The 20,892-nt window shown below is 39.7% G+C and overlaps 1 long non-coding RNA gene and 1 pseudogene across 3 annotated transcripts in view; one reads left to right on the top strand and one right to left on the bottom strand.

The window, feature by feature from the left end:
- The window catches only part of LOC134733871 (uncharacterized), an 88,272-nt gene that overhangs the window by 9,810 nt on the left and 57,570 nt on the right, over positions 1-20,892 (bottom strand). The gene's annotated exons all lie outside the window — the stretch shown is intronic.
- Positions 4,037-4,837, top strand: LOC134734030 (large ribosomal subunit protein eL6-like; annotated as a pseudogene).

The following is a 20,892-nucleotide window of genomic DNA, read 5'->3' as shown; positions in this document are numbered from 1 at the left end:
GAGTATACATGAACTTTGAAGGAAGCTGGCAGGATGGAGTTGGGGCCTCACTGTTTTAATCAAGATGAATTCAAAACCTTTGCTTATCGAGTAGAAAACTTAAACCAGCAATGGAGAAACAATTGACACTGACAGAAAAGGAAGTGGCAATCAAAAAGGTGCCGGGAACATAATAAGATTATATTTAACATGGTTATACCCTCCTAGCAGATGACGATGGATTACATTTACTTGTTGCCTCCATAAATAATTTTAGCATGTGGAATAAGATAGCCTCCTAAAATGTATGAGATAAGAAGTTCAGGAAAATATGCAATAGCTCAAGACAAAACCATGGTTTCCACCTGTATGTCACGGTGCTGATGTTTCTCCCTCATTGAGCTGGGGACTCCCTGTCCAAGCTTCTCCAGCCAATGTTGGGAGCTGCATCACTGGCCATTCCCTTGTGACTCCGCACCTATGTGGGCATCACCGCACACTGCTTTTGCCTCATTTCTTCTGGGGCTCTACTTCATGTGGGGGCTACCCACATGGGATACATCAAATGATGACTTGGGTTCGGAGTTATTTTTCTCCAAATCGGTCTCCTTCAGGGAAGCACCGAATCTGGCATATGGCAAGTGCTTGAAAATGTTTTTTCAAAAAAATAAATCCATTATTCCTGACCCCTTTCCCCACATCCAACACAGTGCTAAGCACATAGATAATATTTGAGCTTCTTGATGGAGTTTTGCTTTTGTTGCCCAGGCTAGAGTGCAATGGTACAACCTCAGCTCACTGCAACCTCCGCCTTCCAGGTTCAAGTGATTCTCCTGCCTCAGCCTCCGGAGTAGCGGAGATTACAGGTGAGCACCGCCATGCCCGGCTAGATTTTTGTGTTCTTAGTAGAGATGGTGTTTCCCCATGTTGGCCAGGTTGGTCTTGAACTCCTGACCTCAGGTGATCCACCCACCTTGGTCTCCCAAAGTGCTAGGATTACAGGTGTGAGCCACTGCTCCTGGCCAATATTTGAGCTTGTTTCATTGCCTATGGTGCCCTAAGGGACATGGTGGAGAGCCTAAAGCTCAAGCCTAAGGAGTTTACTTTGTCCCTTGCTAAGAGGATACCTGAGAGCCACTCAGAAGCCTCCCAGTGACACGGCAGGAAGGAGACTATGGGGAAAGGAAGGTGAACAAAGGAAGAGGTGCCTGGAGTCAGTTCTGGTCATGAATGCCTCAGCAACCTTTCCATAGAATACTTCTCTGAGTCCTCTCCTTCATCCAAGACAAAGAAAAGTGATTTCTGGGACCACCACTTCCATCTCACCCTCTAATAGGCATCAAAAGACAAAGTGTTCAACATAGAACCCAAGGAAAGAGACACTAACAGATTGGGTGTCTTTTATCCTCACTCAGGGAGTTTTCACAAATCACACAAACAAGAACAGCACCCACTTTCCCCACCCTCAGCTCCACCCTGAATCTGCTGCTGCTTATGCTGTGTGGTCTTCTTCACGTAAAGATGAGATCAAGGAGCAAGCATGCAGAACACTCTTGGGACTTTCCCTGATATTCCAAGGCAAAAGAAGAAACCTAGAGAGAATTGGTAACAACAAACAAATCTCTCTAGGGAAGTGTATAGTACTTTTTAAAAAAGACTCTCCAAAGAAGATACGTAAGTTGTCAAGAAGCACATGAAAAGATGCTCAACATCATTAGTCACAAAAGACATGTAAATCAAAATCACAGTGTGATACCGCTTCACACAGGTACGATGGTTAAGATTTAAAAAGACAGAAAGTAAGAGGTATTGGTGAGGACACAGAGAAACTGAAACCCTTCTGCAATGCTAGTTGGAGTATAAAATTATGCAGCTTTTTTTGGAAAACAGCTTGCCAGTTTTTCCAAAAGTTAAACAGAATTGTATGACGTAGTAATGCTATATATATCCAAGAAAATTAAAAACATGTATTCACACAAAAACAGATACAGAAATGTTCATAGAAACATTATTCATAATAACCGAAAGGTAGAGATAACCCAAATTTTTATCAACTGATGAGTAAATGAATAAAAAGTTTTACATCCGTATTATGGAATATTATTCAGCCATAAAAGGAACGAAGTATTGATACATTCTACAACATGGATGCACCTTGAAAACATTATGATAAGTAAAACAAGCCAGATATGAAGTCCACTTATTATGTAATTCCATTTAAGTGAAAATCCCAGAATAGGAAAACACACAGAGACAGGAAGTGGATTATTAGAGGTTGTCAGGGGTTGGGTGGAGCAGGGAGGGAGAATGTAGAGTGCCTGCTAATGTGTCAGGGTTTCTTTCAGGAGCAATGAATATATTCTAGAATTACACAGTGATAATAGCTGCACAACCTTTTGAATATATTAAAAGCCACAGAATTGCACACTTCAAAACAGTAAATTGTAGGCATGTGAATTATACATCAATTAAAAAATTATAAGAAGAAGCCTTTAGAATTGTTCAAAGGACAATTGGGACCCTGCTGGAAACTCTAATCTCAACTTGAAAAGTTTTGCTAGACCACTTGCCTCTTCATCTCACCCCCCAACTCATAGTCCAAAGCAGCCCCAAACCACAGTCCCTAGCTACTACTAAAGGAAAAAAATAGTAGAGACACCAATCAGCATTGGAGGTGACTTGAGAAGCATTTTATGTTTGCAGACATTCCCTGTATGGGGTGGGGGAGGAGGTTGAACATAGGAACATGAATTATTGGAAGATAAATTGCTCCATCTCAAGAAGGGATCAGATGCTGATTATGAAAGGAAGCCAAAGTGTCTCCAGAGAGGCCTCTTTTTAATACCTTCCCATGTGTTGACTATAAGAGAGCGTGGCCAACATAATCCTCTTTAGACACAAATGTATTTGACTGACTTGAAGAGGAGAGGTCACCCTGAACAATTCTGAGGCTGGTTTGCTTGCTTGCTTACTGGGCTCCTCCATGGGTCCCAACATTTTTGCTGGCCTAACTTCTCCCCTGACTCAGAGGCTGTGGGTTTCTTCTCCTTAAATCCTCTCTCTCCCTGTGATGTGTGTGAGAGAGGAAGGAATGTCAAAGTGCAACATGAGTAGTTGCCTATTTAACTACTTTAAAATCAGCTCTAAAAAACCAAATTGATTCTAACCAACAGAGTGCAAGATTTTCAGTTTTGCCACACTGATGACGGGAGTCAATTTGCTACAGCTACTATGAAAAACAGCATGGAGTTTCCTCAAAAAATTAAAAGCTGAACTAAATCACATACCATATTATTCAGGAATCCCACTTCTGGGTATTTATCCAAAATAATCAAAATTAGGATCCTGAAGATATATTAGCACTCTCCTGTTCATTGAGACACTATTCACAATAGCCAAGATGTGGAAATAACCTTGATATCCATCAAAATATGAATGGATAAAGAAAATGTGATATATACATACAATAGAATACTATTCAGCCTTTAAAAAGAAGGAAATTCTGCAATATGCAACAACATATCAACCTTGAGGATATTTCATTAAGTGAAATAAGCCAGTCATAGAAAGAAAAAAACTGCATGATTCTACTTATATGAGGTATCTAAAATAGTCAAATTGATAGAAGCAAAGGATAGAATGGTGGTAGCCAAACTGGGAGAAGTGAGAAATGGGGAGTTATCAATCAACAGCCATAAAGTTTCAGTTAAGCAGGACGATAAGCTCTAGATATCTGCATTACAATATAGAACATACAGGCAACAATAAGGTCTTGTACACTTAAAAGTTTCCTGAGGGTAGATCTCATGTTGTGTTATTACCACAATAAAATAAAATTGCCCCCATCCCCACTTCCACCCCCTGCCAAAAAAACCCTAAATTGATATCTTCAGAAGATGCTAGGGAACCAATTAGTTTTTGGAAAATTGGTAAATAAAAGTTTAAAATTTTTAAGGTTTCCTTTTGTTTTTACTATGCAAAGTGTGTCACCGAAGAAACAAAAACCACATGGGTACTTAAATTTCAAAAATTCGAGTTCTCTTTCCCATCCTGCAAGATGATGGGTGAAAAAGTTGAGAAGCTACATATCAAAGAGAAGAAGCCTGAAGCCAAGAAGGCTAATGCTGGTGGCAAAGTGGAAAGGGGTAACCTCAGGGCTAAAAAGCCCAAGAAGGGGAAGCCCCATTGCAGCTGAAATCCTGCCCTTGTCAGAAGAATTGGCACATATTCCTGATCTGCCATGTATTCCAGAAAGGCCATGTACAAGAGGAAGTACTCAGCCACTAAATCCAAGATTGAAAAGAAAAAGAAGCTTCTTGCAACTGTTACAAAACCAGTTAGTGGTGACAAGAATGGTGGTATCTGGGTGATTAAACTTCACAAAATGCCTAGATATTATCCTACTGAAGACGTGCCTCAAAAGCAGTTGAGCCATGGTAAAATACCTTTCAGTTGGCACATGAGAAAACTGCAAACCAGCATCACCCCCAGGACCATTCTGATCATCCTCATTGGACACCACAGGAGCAAGAGGGTGGTTTTCCTGAAGCAGCTGGCTAGTGGCTTGGTTGCTACTTGTGACTGGACCTCTGGTCCTCAATCGAGTTCCTCTACAAAGAACACACCAGAAATTTGTCATTGCACCTCAACCAGAATTGATATCAGCAATGTAAAAACTCCAAAACATCTTACTGATGCTTACTTCACAAAGAAGAAGCTGCAGAAGCCCAGACATCAGGAAGGTGAGATCTTTGACACAGAAAAAGAGAAATACAAGATTACAGAGCAGTGCAAGATTGATCAGAAAGCTGTGGACTCACAAATTTTGCAAAAAATCAAAGCTATTAAACATCAGTGACTACCAACGTCACAAAAAGAGAGACATTGAGTACACACATAACCTCTAAGGAAGAGCACCTAATAGTGAGGTCCTAATGCTTTAAAACAAGAAGAAAGAAGAAAGAAGAAGCAGGAGGAGGACCTGGATTGGTCACTTAGATACAATCAGAAACACAGAGACTAAAGGAACAGAGTAAATTTTACTGTGGGGAAGCAACCAGCTAATTCTAGACTGTAGGAACCTCTTCAGATTAAGTGTTCCATTTCTTTCAATGAATAAATTGTAAGAAAAAATAAGGAGATGAAGAGGAAGCCTATGGATTAAAAGGCACTTAAAAGATGTTTATTAAAAAACAGGTAAAGCTAAACAAGTGTTTAGGAATATACACTTAGGTGATAAGACTATTTTTAAAAAGTGAGAAGTGGTTGCAATAAAAGTTAGGACAATGGTTACTTTTGCTGGAAGAGGGGAGATGTTAGAGACATGGGCATGTAGAGGGCTTCTGAGGTGGCTGGAAAAGTTCTCTTATCATGGGTAGTGTTTACAAGAGTTATACCTTTAAAACCATTATTTTAACTTTCACATTCTCTTTTTATGGTTTTTTGGTACTTACAATATATTTAACAATAAAAAATTTTTTAAATAGAAATTAATTAATTAAATAAAATAAGCTTTGATGGGAGAAATGGGAAAGAAAAAACAGAAAATGGAGAAAAATATTAGGAATGTAAGAGAGAAAAGGGTCACATTTGTGACCCCACATCTATTTTTCATAGCAAAAACAGAACCCATTTTTTTAAATCACAAAGATGATTCTGGGTGTCACCTAGGGCTTCCCTCTTCAAAATGCACAGTTAATTTTGGCCACCTATGACCCTGACAATGAAATCCAGGAGGAGGGGGAAGAGCTGGTGGAAAAGAGACTGGAACTGAGACTGGCTAGCTGATTGTGCATGTGCTGGCTGGAAGCATGGGAAACCAACATCTTAAGACCGCCATTTGAGAGAGGCTGGAGTGGCAGCACAGCCCCCAAGAAAGAATGTGGAATAGTGTCTTCAGTGACCCCATCAGAGAGACATCAGCATCCCCAGGAGCAGCTGGAGAAGTCAGGACCCACGTAGGGAAATGTCAGCTGTGTCAGAACCATGGGAGCAGAGAAGGAAGGCCTCTGTAAGAGAAATCTTTCTCTGCCTGTCCACATGTCTGTCAGCATGACATTTTGGGTCAATAAATATTCATCAGGATGCACCATTCCAGCTGACCTATGTTACCCTCTCCACTGGAGGAGAAAATAAACAGAACTGTGGGTGCAGAAGACGTCTGCCACCTTCAGAGATGCCTTTGTCCTTTGTGTGTGAGCCAGGAGTTCAGATGAATGTTTGCCTCCTTGAATCCTTTGGGACTTGTGCACCTAATATCTGGTATGGAGCCAGCTCCTTTCCTGTGTGTTAAACAGCAATACAGTGCCATCAACATTGTCAACTGTGAGAGAATAACATTCAAGCGGAGGTTAGCTAATCAATGAGCAACTCTTTCTGTTACCTGCTAATGGGAGGGTTTCCCAGGTGGAGTTTGTTTCTTCCTTTTTTGTGCTCCCAACATCTGTTTTCATACATCTGTTTTGGCTTTTCCTCTCACTGCTATTGTTTCTGTATCTGTCTCCACAGTAAGACTGGGAACCTCTCACTAATTTCATCAGTATTGAGTGAGCGACTCTTATGTACAAAGCATTATGCTAGCTAAAGTGGCAAACAAAGGAGTAACTCCTAGAGCTAAGAGGCAGATATTAAACAACCACACAAATACATGCATAATTATACATTATGTGAGTGCTAAGAAAGTGAAGGGTGAGATGAATGATTACCCAGGGAAGTCTGTTGGATAGTTCCACATTAGGAAAGGATTCAGTGAGAAAGAATGTAGAGGGATTGGCCAGGCTAGGGACAGCGGAGTGTGTTTCTGGGCAGGGAGTATGTCCAGAGCAGGGGGCGAGAGGAACCCTGGTGCAAGCCAGGGATGGAGAAGCAGGGCCATAATATGAAGAGCCTGGTAGACCATGATAAGGATCTTAGAGTTTTAACCTAAGTACCACGGGAAGGGGTACATGTTTAGAAATGGGGAGATCACTTATTACACCGGACAAGCAGAATGATGATGGAGGCAGAAACAAGAGTGAAGAAGACAGTGAGGAAGAAGTCAGCAGATCTGAGAGGTATCTGGGTGACATATTTGGTAGTGTTCTCAGGTGGATGCAAGCAGTAAAGGGTCATTCCAAAACTTCTGGAATGAACATGAACATAGATAAAGGTGTCATTTATGAGCATAACTCGATATCAAAACAAGACAAGACTAGTACACGCACACACACACACACACACGGCATGACTAAACTCATTTACAATTATCAATACAAAACTCATTTACAATTATCAATACAAAAACTCTAAATAAAAAATTAGCAAAGGTAACCCAGTAGCATAATACCAGTAGCTAACACTTAATGAAGTATTACTATTTACCACAGGCCAAACACTGTTCTAGAATTTTATTACCTCATTAAATTAATATTTGCTTATAACATAATTACTTGCATTAACTCATTTATCTCCACAACCACCATATGAGAAAAGTACTATTATTATCCTCATTTCACCGATTGGTGAATTGTAGCTCAGAGAGGTGGGCTATTTTTCGTGAATCAGCATAGATGACATTCTCAGACATAATGGCTCCTTTCCATGTAGGATTCCATTTATATGAAGAGGCAATACTAATCCATGGTGTCAGGACAGTGGTTACCTCTGTGGAAGGTATTTACTGGGGAAGAACATGAAGGCCCTTCTTGGGTACTAGAACTGTTATTTGCTAGATCTGGGTGGTTGTTGTGATATATGCATATGGAGTTGTAAACTTAAGACTTGCACACTTTGCTATATGTATTATGTAACTCAAAAGAAAAGGTATGTGGAGGACATATAGAAGACAAATATTCAATATCTTTATATATGATGAGCTCTAAAAACCAATGAAAAGTGAACATCAACCCATTAGTGGATGAAGGATATAAACACGGAGCTCACAAATAAAGAAATATACATGGAAAATAAATTTGTATGAAATATATGCAAACAGTAAATAAAGAAATGCAAGTTAAATATTAATGAAATATTTTTCTCCTGGCAAATTAATCAAAATAACAAACGTCGATAATACTTAGTGTCAGTGATAATATGGGGAAATAGACATGCAAATGCTGTGGAAGTAGAAATTGTTACAAATTTTCTGAGGCTAATTTGGCTGCATGTATCAAAGTCTTTTCAGTTGTTATACTTTGAAACAGCAGTGATTCTAGTTCTACAAATTCATCATAAAGAATTACTTGGCCAGGCGTGGTGGCTCACACCTGTAATCCCAGCACTTTGGGAGGCCGAGGCAGGTGGACTGCCTGAGCTCAGGAGCTCTGAGCAATATGGTGAAACCCCATCTCTACTAAAAAAAAATACAAAAATTAGCTGGGCGTGGTGGTGGGAAACTGTAGTCCCAGCTACTCAGAAGGCTGAGGCAGAAGAATTGCTGGAACCCTGGAGGCGGAGGTTGCAGTGAGCCGAGATCATGCCACTGCATTCCAGTCTGGGCAACAGAGAGAGACTCCATCACAAAAAAAAAAAAAAAAAAAAAAAAAAAAAAGGACAGGCTCCATTCCTAGATGGCCGAATAGGAACAGCAACGCACTCCATTCCAAGATGGCCAAATAGGAACAGCTCCGGTCTGCAGCTCCCAGTGTGATTGATGAAGAAGATGGGTGATTTCTGCATTTCCAACTGAGGTACCTGGTTCATCTCCCTGGGATTGGTTGGATAGTAGGTGCAGCTCATGGAGGGCGAGCTGAAGCAGGGTGGGGTGTCACCTCACCCGGGAAGCACAAGGGGTCAGGGGATTTCCTTTTCCTAGCCAATGGAAGCCGTGTCAGACTGTACCTGGAAAAATAGGACACTTCTGCCCAAATACTGAGCTTTTCCCAAGGTCTTAGCAACTGACAGACAAGGAGATTCTCTCCCATGCCTGACTTGGTGGGTCTCACACCCACGGGGCCTTGTTCACTGCTAGCGCAGCAGTCTGAGATCAAACTGCAAGGCGGCAGACTGCCTAGGGGAGGGCATCCACCATTGCTGAGGCTTGAGTAGGTAACCAAAGTGACCAGGAAGCCTGAACTGGGCAGAACCCATTGCAGCTCAGCAAAGCCTACTGCCTCTATAGACCCCACCTCTGTGGGCAGGGCATAGCTGAACAAAAGGCAGCAGACAACTTCTGCAGACTTAAACATCTCCGTCTGACAGCTCCAAAGAGAGCAGTGGTTCTCCCAGCATGGCATTTGAGCTCTGAGAATGGACAGACCGCCTCCTCAAGTGGTTCCCTGACCCTCGTGTAGCCTAACTGGGAGACACCTCCCAGTAGGGGCTGACAGACACCTCAGATAGGTGGGTGCCCCTCTGGGACGAAGCTTTCAGAGGAAGGATCAGGCAGCAATATTTGCTGTTCTGCAGCCTCCACTGGTGACACTCAGGCAAATAGGGTCTGGAGTAGACCTCCAGCAAACTCCAACAGACCTGCAGCTGAGGGACCTGACTGTTAGAAGGAAAACTAGCAAACAGAAAGGAATAACATCAACATCAAAAAAAAAAAAAAGGACATCTACACCAAAACCCCATCTGTAGGTCACCACCATCAAAGACCGAAGGTAGATAAAACCACAAAGATGGAGAGAAACCAGAGCAGAAAAGCTGAAAATTCTAAAAACCAGAGCTCCTCTTCTCCTCCAAAGGATCGCAGCTCCTCGCCAGCAACGGAACAAAGCTGGATGGAGAATGACTTTGACAAGGTGACAGAAGTAGGCTTCAGAAGGTCAGTAATAACAAACTTCTCTGAGCTAAAGGAGCATGTCCAAACCCACTGCAAGGAAGCTAAAAACCTTGAAAAAAGGTTAGATGAATGGCTAACTAGAATAAACAGTGTAGAGAAGAACTTAAATGACCTGATGGAGCTGAAAACCATGGCATGAGAACTTCGTGATGTATGCACAAGCTTCAATAGCTGATTCAATCAAGTGGAAGAAAGGGTATCTGTGATTGAAGATCAAATTAATGAAATAAAGGATGAAGACAAGGTTAGAGAAAAAAAGATTAAAAAGAAAAAAAAAAAGAATTACTCCAAGTATGTATTTGGTTATACAGATAATCATCATAACTCTCTTGTTAAAAGCAAAAATCTGGAAACTACCTGTGAATGTGTGATTAGTGAAAAAAGTATTTTATATTCATATAACAGCACAATATGCAGCCATTAAAAGTGATAATGTTGATCAGTATTTATTGGCATGAAAATATGGCCGTGATATATTATTTAAATTTTTAAAATTGAGGCCCAGGCACAACGGCTCACGCCTGTAATCCCAGCAGTTTGGACGGCCGAGGCAGGCAGATCGTTTGAGGCCAGGAGTTCAAGACCAGCCTGACCAACATGGTGAAATGCTGTCTCTACAAAAAATACAAAAATTAGCTGGGCATGGTGGCATGCATCTGTAATCCCAGCTACTTGGGAGGCTGAGGCATGAGAATCGCTTGAACCCGGGAGGCAGAGGTTGCAGTGAGCCAAGATCTCACCAGTGCACTCCAGCCTGGGTGACAGAGCAAAACAACATCTTAAAAAAAATTAATTAATTTAATTTAATTAAAAAATAAAATATCACATGTAATTATTGTGTGTATAATAATATATAAATAAAATTGTATATATGTATGATATAGGTATATAGGTCTAATGTATATATAATTATATCTACATTGGATAGTTGGCTGGATATGAACCAGAATGGTAAGAGTAGTTGTTGGCTGGTAGAATTACTGGGTGGCACTTACTTCTTCTCTACAATTTTTCTGTACTTCATGAATTTTTTTAAATTTTAAGTTCTGGGATACATGTGGTGAACGTGCAGGTTTATTACATAGGTATACATGTGCCATGGTGGTTTGCTGCATCTACCAACCCATCATCTAGGTTTTAAGCCCTGTGTGCATTAGGTATTTGTCATAATGCTGTCCCTCCCCTTTCCCCCCAAACCCCGACAGGCTCTGGTATGTGATGTTCCCCTTCCTGTGTTGACATGTTCTCATTGTTCAACTCCCACTTATATGTGAGAACATGAGGTGTTTGTTTTTCTGTTCCTGTGTTAGTTTGCTGAGGATGATGGTTTCCAGCTTCATCCATGTCCCTGCAAAGGACATGAACTCATTCTTTTTCATGGCTGCATAGTGTTCCATGGTGTATATGTGCCACATTTTCTTTATTCAGTCTATCATTGATGGGCGTTTGGGTTGGTTCCAAGTCTTTGCTATTGTAAATAGTGCTGCAATAAACATACATGTGTACATGTCTTTATACTAGAATGATTTGTAATCCTTTGGGCATATACCCAGTAATGGAATTGCTGAGTCAAATGGTACTTCTGGTTCTAGATCCTTGAGGAATTGCCACACTGTCTTCCACAATGGTTGAACTAATTTACACTCCCACCAACAGTGTAAAAGCGTTCCTATTTCTCCACATCCTTGCCAGCATCTGTTGTTTCCAGACTTTTTAATGTTCGCCATTCTAACTGGAGTGAGATAGTATCTCATTATGGTTTTGATTTGCATTTCTCTAATAACCAGTGTTGACAAGCTTTTTTTCCCATGTTTGTTGGCCACATAAATGTCTTCTTTTGAGAAGTGTCTGTTCATATCCTTTGCCCACTTTTTCATGTTGTTTTTTTCTTGTAAATTTGTTTAAGTTCTTTGTAGATTCTGGATATTAGCCCTTTGTCAGATGGATAGATTGCAAAAATTTCCTCCCACGCTGTAGGCTGCCTGTTCACTCTGATGATAGTTTCTTTTGCTGAGCAGAAGCTCTTTAGTTTAATTAGATCTCATTTGTCAATTTTGGCTTTTGCTGCATTGCTTTTAGTGTTTTAGTCATGAAGTCTTTGCATATCCCAATGTCCTGAATGGTATTGTCTAGGTTTTCTTCTAGAGTTTTTATGATTTTAGGTTTTACATTTAAGTCTTTAATCCATCTTGAGTTAATTTTTGTATACGGTGTAAGGAAGGGGTCCAGTTTCTGTTTTCTGCATATGGCTAGCCAATTTTCCCAGCACCATTTATTAAATAGGGCATCCTTTCCCCATTGCTTGTTTTTGTTCGGTTTGTTGAAGATCAGATGGTTGTAGATGTGTGGTGTTATTTCTGAGGCCTCTGTTCTGTTCCATTGGTCTCTATATCTGTTTTGGTACCAGTATCGTGCTGTTTTGGTTACTGTAGTGTCAGGTAGCATGATGCCTCCAGCTTTGTTCTTTTGGCTTAGGATTGTCTTGGCTATATGGGCTCTTTTTTGGTTCCATATGAAATTTAAAGTAGTTTTTTCTAGTTCGGTGAAGAAAGTCAATGGTAGCTTGATGGGGATAGCATTGAATCTATAAATTACTTTGGGCAGTATGGCCGTTTTCATGATATTGATTCTTCCTGTCCATGAGCATGGAATTTTTTTCCATCTGTTTGTGTCCTCTCTTATTTCCTTGAGCAACAGTTTGTAGTTCTCCTTGAAGAGGTCCTTCATATCCCTCATAAGTTGTATTCCTAGGTATTTTATTTTCTTTGTAGCAATTGTGAATGGGAGTTCACTCATGATTTGGCTCTCTGTTTGTTACTGGTGTATAGGAATGCTTGTGATTTTTGCACATTGATTTTGTATCCTGAGACTTTGCTGAAGTTGCTTATCAGCTTAAGGAGTTTTTTTTTTTTTTTTTTTTTGAGACGGAGTCTCGCTCTGTCGCCCAGGCTGGAGTGCAGTGGCACAATCTCGGCTCACTGCAAGCTCCGCCTCCCGGGTTCACGCCATTCTCCTGCCTCAGCCTCTCCGAGTAGCTGGGACTACAGGCGCCCGCCACCACGCCCAGCTAATTTTTTTTGTATTTTTAGTAGAGACGAGGTTTCACCGTGTTAGCCAGGATGGTCTCGATCTCCTGACCTCGTGATCCGCCCGCCTCGGCCTCCCAAAGTGCTGGGATTACAAGCGTGAGCCACCGCGCCCGAAAACTTAACGAGTTTTTGGGCTGAGATGATGGGGTTTTCTAAACATACAATGTCATTGCAAACAATTTGACTTCCTCTTCTTCCTATTTGAATACCCTTTTTTGCCTTCTCTTCCCTGATCATGAATTTTTATAATACAAATTTTATAATCATATATGTAATATATATTCAAAATAAAAAAGATAGCACATTTATCTAGATTTTCTAGCAATTTTTATTTTTAAGCTTTGTCTACCTTGTTTTTCTTTAAATAGTAAAACAAGCTTTAAAAGGCAGTAATCACCATACACATAGTGCAGGGGTTCTTACTTGGGGTGTTGATTCTCACCTGGGTGGAGTAGTTTGAGAATGCCTAATATGTTCTAAACATCTTTTATGAGTTTGGAGAGTTTTCCACATTGTAACTCCCCAAAGTGGGGCCAGAACTCACTGTTTCAGGCTCCCTTGCTGCTGACCTCAGAGCATGAGTCTTTGCATCCATGTGAGTCCCAGCTTGGAAGGTAACACTACAAGGAGGTAGACATGCATGGTGTCCATCCAGGTGAACATAACCACAGGAGCTCAATGGCTGAGCTCCCGGCATCTAGTTCCAAGCATTATCAATGCAAGCTACAGTGTCTCTGCAAGAAGCAGAGTTGTTGCCAAGCATTGGCAGTGACAATGTTTTCAATGGAGCAGATTGTACAGTGTGATTTGATGCTGTTTCTGGCCTGATACTTCCTAAGTCTGCTTCTCTTGCCCTCCAGGAGATTCTGTGAGTTGCTTAATATTTTGATAATTTGTTTTTTTTTGTGCCTAAACTAGCTAGAGTAGATTCTATTATTTGCAGTGAAGAACTATGCCCAATAGTATTACCTTCATCTCCATTTTACGGATGAAGAAATTGAACCTTTTTTAAAAATGAAGAAAATTTCCTAAGATTACACAGCTAGTAAGTAATGAGGCAAGACTTAAGTGCAAGACCTTTGAGTCAAAGTCTAGGTTCTTCCGACCATGCCATGCTGCTATCTGGAAGATATGTACATATATTTTTACAAAGATTATTAATAATTAGCCAAATAAATATGAGTATGGGATATCCCAGAGGAATTTAAAACTAAGATATTCCAATACTCACCATGAAGTGAGATCATAAATAAAAACAAATGTTACCACTTCACAAATAATTACTATGTGCCAACACTGCCCATCAGCTGTGGGAGGGATCCCAGAGATTAAACATTCTCATTTATAGATGAGGAGCTTGCAGCCCAGAAACATGATAGAATTTTCATGTTTCAGTCAGTAGGGGAGAGTGAGGAAAGAAAAGCAATTTGTTGACTCCCTTTTCCTTTATATCAGTGGAGGGTGAAGCCACTTATTAACCCATTTAGAAATGCTTGTATCACACAAGTTCAATGCCTAAATGAAAATCTTATTTTAAATGTTAGAAGAAATAAATATTGAATCTATGAGGAATAACCATATTTAAAATACTGCCAACCAGTCCCAGAGATACCCTAGACTACACCATCATCAGTCATTCAGGGTGTGTAACTGAGAAGCCTAAAATAGCTTTTGAGAGAAACCTCATGAAAACATCCCCTGGGGAGCTGAGATCACATTTCCACCCAGCTCTGAAACACAGAATTTATTTGACCAGATTCGATGCAAGAAAATTGTTCCTTCTGCAGAAATTGGGAAAAATGTTAAATCCCTTGTGAATCCATGGAAAATGTAAGATTTAGTGTCTAAATGTTTTAAAATAAAAACATTTTATAACAGACATTACTATCTCCATGTTCGTAGATAATATTTTTTGTTTTAATAAAATCCAAGATGTGTTTTACCCTAAGGGCCATTTCTACTGAATCTGGAGGGGGAGAAAAAAAACAACTTGAGTTATACAAGGAAAACTGAACCTTTAAATTTCTGATTCGTTTCCCCTTAAATCATCCAAATATTGCTTTTTATGGGCTATGTAATAGCAAAACAGTCTCTGAGGGGGCGTTAAAGCATTTCAAGCCTTGCTTCCCTTAAAATAAAGTAACATAAAATAAGTTTTAAAAGGAGGAAGCAGGCTTCAAGTGAATCTAAATGGTTTACAAAAGGTCTCATCAGGCCAATATCTAAAATGTTTAAGTGAATTCTTAATTTTTAAAATTCTCCTTTTCCTGTTTAATAGTGCAATCTTGCATGAAGACTGTCTTGAATCCTTAAAATATGTCTTCCTATCAGAATAAGAATAAACTTAGTCTCTGAAAAGAGAGCACTCTGCTTTTCTCCATTAGAAATCACCTTGAGATATTTAAGAGTAAAGGAATTGCACCAGTTTAAACCATATGCTTGTTTACATCTAATTTATCAGATAACTCTTGGAAAATTTTACTTAACTAAGACAGTCTTCTTTTTCACAACCATTGGCTGATTCAAATGGTGGAGTGTGCAGTTCACTTAGGGCCAAATGCAGAATCACGTCAATAGAATTTGAACTTCTTCCATTTTTTATCTCTATTATTGAGATGAATGTTGAATGAAATCAGCTCACTTTTGCCTTAAGCTCTTTTTTATTTTAGTTCTCCCATGGGCCTACTTACATGAATAATAACTTAGGTTGTTTGGAAAGAAAGTCTAAGAAAGCTAAGAATAGCCAGTCGTGGTGGCTCATGCCTGTAATCCCAGCCGTTTGGAAGGCTGAGGTGGGCAGATCACCTGAGGTCGGGAGTTTGAGACCAGACTGACCAACATGGAGAAACCCCATCTCTACTAAAAAAACAAAATTAGCCGGGCATGGTGGCACATGCCTGAATCCCAGCTATTTGGGAGGCTGAGGCAGGAGAATCACTCTCCAGCCTGAGCAACAAGAGTGAAATTCTGTCTCCAAAAAAAAACGGCTAACATTGAATGAAACATTTTCTCAAAAATAGTTTAAGACATTGCACTAGTTTGCAAAGCAGAAGAAATCCACCATACATGGTGAATTGTCCATTTGAATTTTTAGCTGGTTAAATTTTTGGCTGCCTTGAATCTGAAGAAAGACTGGCAGAGATAACAACATAGTATCTTAAGCAGAAATCTAAGGAAGCCATTCAGAATTCATCCATTCATTCCATCATGATTTATTCAGTGACAACTATGGGCAGGCAAGATGTTTGGGACTGGAGATATAACAGTGAACCATGGAGCAGGTATTTTCAAAGAAATTGAATGACAAGAGATCTGTTTGGGAGGGCCACAGTTTGGTAACAACAAATACTAATTCTGGGACTCATTTGTAGCATGTTTTATACTTTTAGAGAAAGGAAACATCAAAGCACAAATAGTGACATCTCTTCATTTTTAGTCCTGTGATATTTGGCCAATGTTTTGCATACCCTGAAGAGCAATTCCTATCTGAGATCCAATAACTTCACTCACTAGAACACATATGATACCCTGGAACATTCATCATTTACCTCTAGTGTGCATCTCACCTCTATTCTACTTGCTCCCAGCTTTGTGTCTTTGCCTCCTACTTCACTAGGAAAATTGAAGTGATTGAACTTGTATTCTCCCAACCTTCTTTTTGCCACCTTCAAATTTGTCTATGTCCTATAAATTTAATGCATTCCAATAAATAGTATTTCCAATATTCAAGAAGGAACTTGCAGTTCATGCAGAAAAATAACATGTGAGAAAACTAAGAGAAATCTTGAAAATAAAAAATGAGAGATAGTTAGCCTTACTAGACAATGCGATATATTTTGGAACTCCAATAAGTAAAAAAGTTTGACATTAGATAAAACGTGGAAAATCCATGGAATAGAATAAAGAGTTCAGAAATAGATTCAAATTCTATGAAGGTTTGGTTTATGACAAAGGTGCCATTTCAGACTGGGTAAGGAAGGAAGGGAAGAATTCAAAATATGACGTTGGACAACTGGCTGACCACTGGAAAAATATTAAAACTGTATTTATCTCATCAAAACTAAATTCCAGATGGATTAAAGATATAAATGTAAAAAATAAAATATTTTGAAGAAGCCATGAGGAGTAACAGGGACCATATTTACCTTCCTGTCTGAAACATCTAAGAAAAAAGACAAAAATATAATGATTTTAAAACATTAGACAACAGGCAACAAATGACAATGATCCTTGAGAGACACGAAACAAACTATATGAACCCTATTATTGCCCCAGCTCACTGCCTGGAAAGAATTTTGAGGCCACAGCATAGGGAAGGGGGAACCAGCTAGAGCCCAGTGATCTCAAGAAATTGAGGAGATGGAGCTGGAGCCGGAGTCCAGGAAGGCCAAGGCAGCTGAAGCTCACAGGGCAGAGTACCAGAGAAAATTGCAGTCCAGAAAGAGAACCCTGGAGATCTTCAGAGGATCCCCTTGCAGTATTCAACTCAGTACTACTCAGCAAATGTGTGTGAGTAAACTAGCAGAGGGCCCAGACGCTGGGAAACAACTATCTGAAAGGACTAAAGAGAACAGTGTCTCACAATGGAATGGAAATAGTTCCTGTTCCCATCAACCAGAGTGAAACACCTCAAAACTCACAAGGCGTCATGTAAAGTACTCATAAGAGTTTTGTCTCATTAATGGGGGAAAATATCCCTACTAAATGCTTATCTGGTCTTGCCTAACAGCTTAAAAACAAGACTAAAATGAACCAGAAAAAACTCAAGAATATTTACAAGATTACAAAAATAATAAACATCCAACAAGGTAAAATTTACAGGATCTGGTATCCACTAAAAAGTTACCAAGTATGCAATGAAGCAGGAAAATGGACCCATAATACCAGTGGTTAATTCTGATGAACCAAGTAGGAAAAGACTTGTTTCATTGTATTTCCTTCAGTCTCTTAAAATTATATAAATATATAAAAATGTACTATATATTTATATATAAGATATAGGTGTTTTATGTATGCAAATGTGCATTTATATATACTATATATATACACACACACACACGCGCGTGCACACACACACACACACACACACATCTACTTCCTCCTGTCTACCTACTCCACAGATTATCTAGAAATATAGATGGAGAAAAAATACACAAGAGATGATAGCAGGCATAGAGAATATAGTGAAAAGTTTGACAAGATGTTAATTGTGAGTCCCATAAGGAAAAGGGAAAGTAGAAAGAAATGGCTGAGATCTTCCTAGAACTCATAAAAACATCCACAGGTGTAAGAAGCAGCCCAGGACTGCTCTAGTGGGTTAAGGAGATATATATATATATATCCTTATATCCATACATATATATATAAAATTTGAAAGGATCTAAATGTTCATTAATGTGGACTGTAAAATTATAGTATAATTATGTTATAGATGCTATGTAGCCATAAAGTGTACTAAAGGAGCTATTTTTTATGTCAGGATATGGACCAACCTCCAGGTCTCCAAAATATACTGCTAGGAGAAAAAGCAAGGAGGAAAGCAACACATAGAGTATACCATCGTTTGTATGGAAATGGAGGTGGAGAGACTCACATTCACACACAGATATAAATACCTATTTGGTTGTAAATGAATAAAATATTTCTGGTATGATACACATATGAATAAGTAATAATGGTTGCCTCTGCAGTGTTGGATAGGCTGGGTGACAGGAATAGAAGGAATAGTTTGTTCCTTGTATATATTTTTGCATCTGAAATTCTGCAGGAGGTGCAACTATCATCTATGTAGATCAACCAATAAAAAAATTTAAAAGCAAACCCCAGCACAATCAAAATGGCCTTCCGCTCTCGCCAGCCAAGTCCTTTTCCCTTTAACTACCTTCTCTGGCCTTTTACAGTCTGTTACTTCTTGGAAAAACTTGGAATTTAGAATTTAAAAGCATGAGGATATCTTTCCTCTATTAGCATCAAACCTAAGGCTGGAGCTCTGTATGGGTTTGCAAGTCTGCTTTTAAATCCACAGGGTGGAGAATGTAGCTTATTTTTAAATTAGGTGGAATTCAGAAAAGAGCTGCCAAAATGATTAAATAGACTGGAGAGACTGGTTTATAAAGAAAGATGAAAAGACGTAAATGTGTGTAATTTGGCAACATGACAGCAGGCCTGGACTGTGGTTAACACATACAAGTACTGAATTTGATGAGTTCAAACACCAGGAAAGGAGCAGAGTAGTTGAGGATATAAGTAGGAAGAGAAAGGAGAAAATATGAAAAGAAAAACAAAGTGAACAGATACTCAAACAAAAGTCTTAGTCGGCCTGTCTGCCTATCTATAGAGAGGCATCTCCAGGGAAGCAACTGATGTCTTGTTTCTTGGATACTATCCTAGAACACCTATACCTTCTCAGCAATTATAAGTTGAAACCAGCTGCCAGACCAGGGGGTTAGAGGTCACCAGAAAGGCTTTTATCTTAACTTAAGCTCCCCTTTCTCACTGCCTATCTCCCTGATCTGGCACTTTGCTGTATTCAAGTGGCTATTTTGCTTCCATGTGCATAACCAATGAGGGGCAGACAGCCTTTTAGGGAGGAGTCTATGCAGAGTACATTGATCATTCAGTCATATTTCAAGTTTTACTGGGTGTCTATAGTAGGTCTGAGAAAGAAGATTGCAGTTCCCTGCTACTGACTATCAAGGAGTTTGTGGTAAGCTCATGATAGTTCTATCAAAAATGGACAAGTGAGATGGCCAGGTGGACACAGACCAGCTTAGCAGCAGCACTGTGAGCACTGTGCTGCACATTGGATGGTCCTGTGTCCCTAATCAGCCTCTTACTGAGCCTATCTCTGGAGAATATTAAAAAGTCACATTATTGCTATGCCATTGAAAATGAGTACCATGGGGTGATTTTGCTTGCTTGTAATGTAACTGCCCAGTCTCTTCACCTGCTATATCTAGTCCATTCCTTTTATTTCATATTCACTAATTCTTAGTCCATATTTATTTGGGCTTGCAAATTAACTTGCCAGAGTATATGCTCAAGGGTGTGCAAATTGATGTGGGTGCATATATAAGAATCTACATTTGTATGTATATGTAATCATGCACAAGTCTGTGTGTGCATTTCTGGATTCACATCCATGTGTTGCTGTGTATATGAGAAAATGCACATATGGGTAAAATGAACCAAAAATTAATTTAAGAAACACTCTGGTATGGATTCCAAAACTAATACATAAGAGCATATTTTAAAAATCATTCTTGGTTTATGTTTATTTTAAATTTTCTCCATTTTTCAAATGAAGGAACTGAACTGTGGCTGTAACTTGATCCTAATGTGCTTATTATTGGCAGCATTAGGTGAGGCCATTCCCCTGTGGGAAGAGAGTAGGGTTAGAGGGAATAATCATTATAACTCTCAATTATCCTGGACAAGAGGCAGCTTCTGGGTCAGGAGATGAAAAGTTGGCAGCTATGCCTTAGACTGTGGATAAGGAAAGAATTACTTATCTCTGGGCTCCAGTTCTCTTGTGAAGAGGCTCTGAGGAGTCCAGACATGCTAAAGGCCTTTCCCATGTGATGGAGAGAAGCTGAACTCTGCCATATGGAACAAGGGGAGGAGGCAGGCTCATAGCTACGGTGCCATGATTAGGTTTGCCTACAGATTACAGAAACCCCAAAATAACAGTGACCTAAACAAAAAAGTCCAGGGATACTGTGGTAGCTTCCTTAGGTAATCGGGAACTCCATCTCCTCTCTGCTCTGCCATCCTTGGCAGCTACTTCCAGCCTCAAGACCATCTCATGTTCCAGGAAGGCTGCTGTAACCTCTGTCATCACATCCTTTTTTGGGCAGCAGCAAAGACAAAAAGGAGGCATCTCCCAGTTTTTTCTGTTATATTAGCCAGAACTTAGTCTTGTGACCATATCTAGCTGTAAGAGAGGCTGGGAAAGATATCCTTATAGGCTGGTTCATCACCATCTTGAATAAAATTGTTTTTCTGTAACTAAAGAAGGAGAGGATAAATATTATGGGGAAAGTATTTTCTGCAACAGCTGGGCAA

Source organism: Symphalangus syndactylus, chromosome 12 (genome assembly GCF_028878055.3).
Source record: "Symphalangus syndactylus isolate Jambi chromosome 12, NHGRI_mSymSyn1-v2.1_pri, whole genome shotgun sequence".
Lineage (NCBI taxonomy): Eukaryota > Metazoa > Chordata > Mammalia > Primates > Hylobatidae > Symphalangus > Symphalangus syndactylus.
This window is presented reverse-complemented; position numbering and strand designations above follow the sequence as displayed.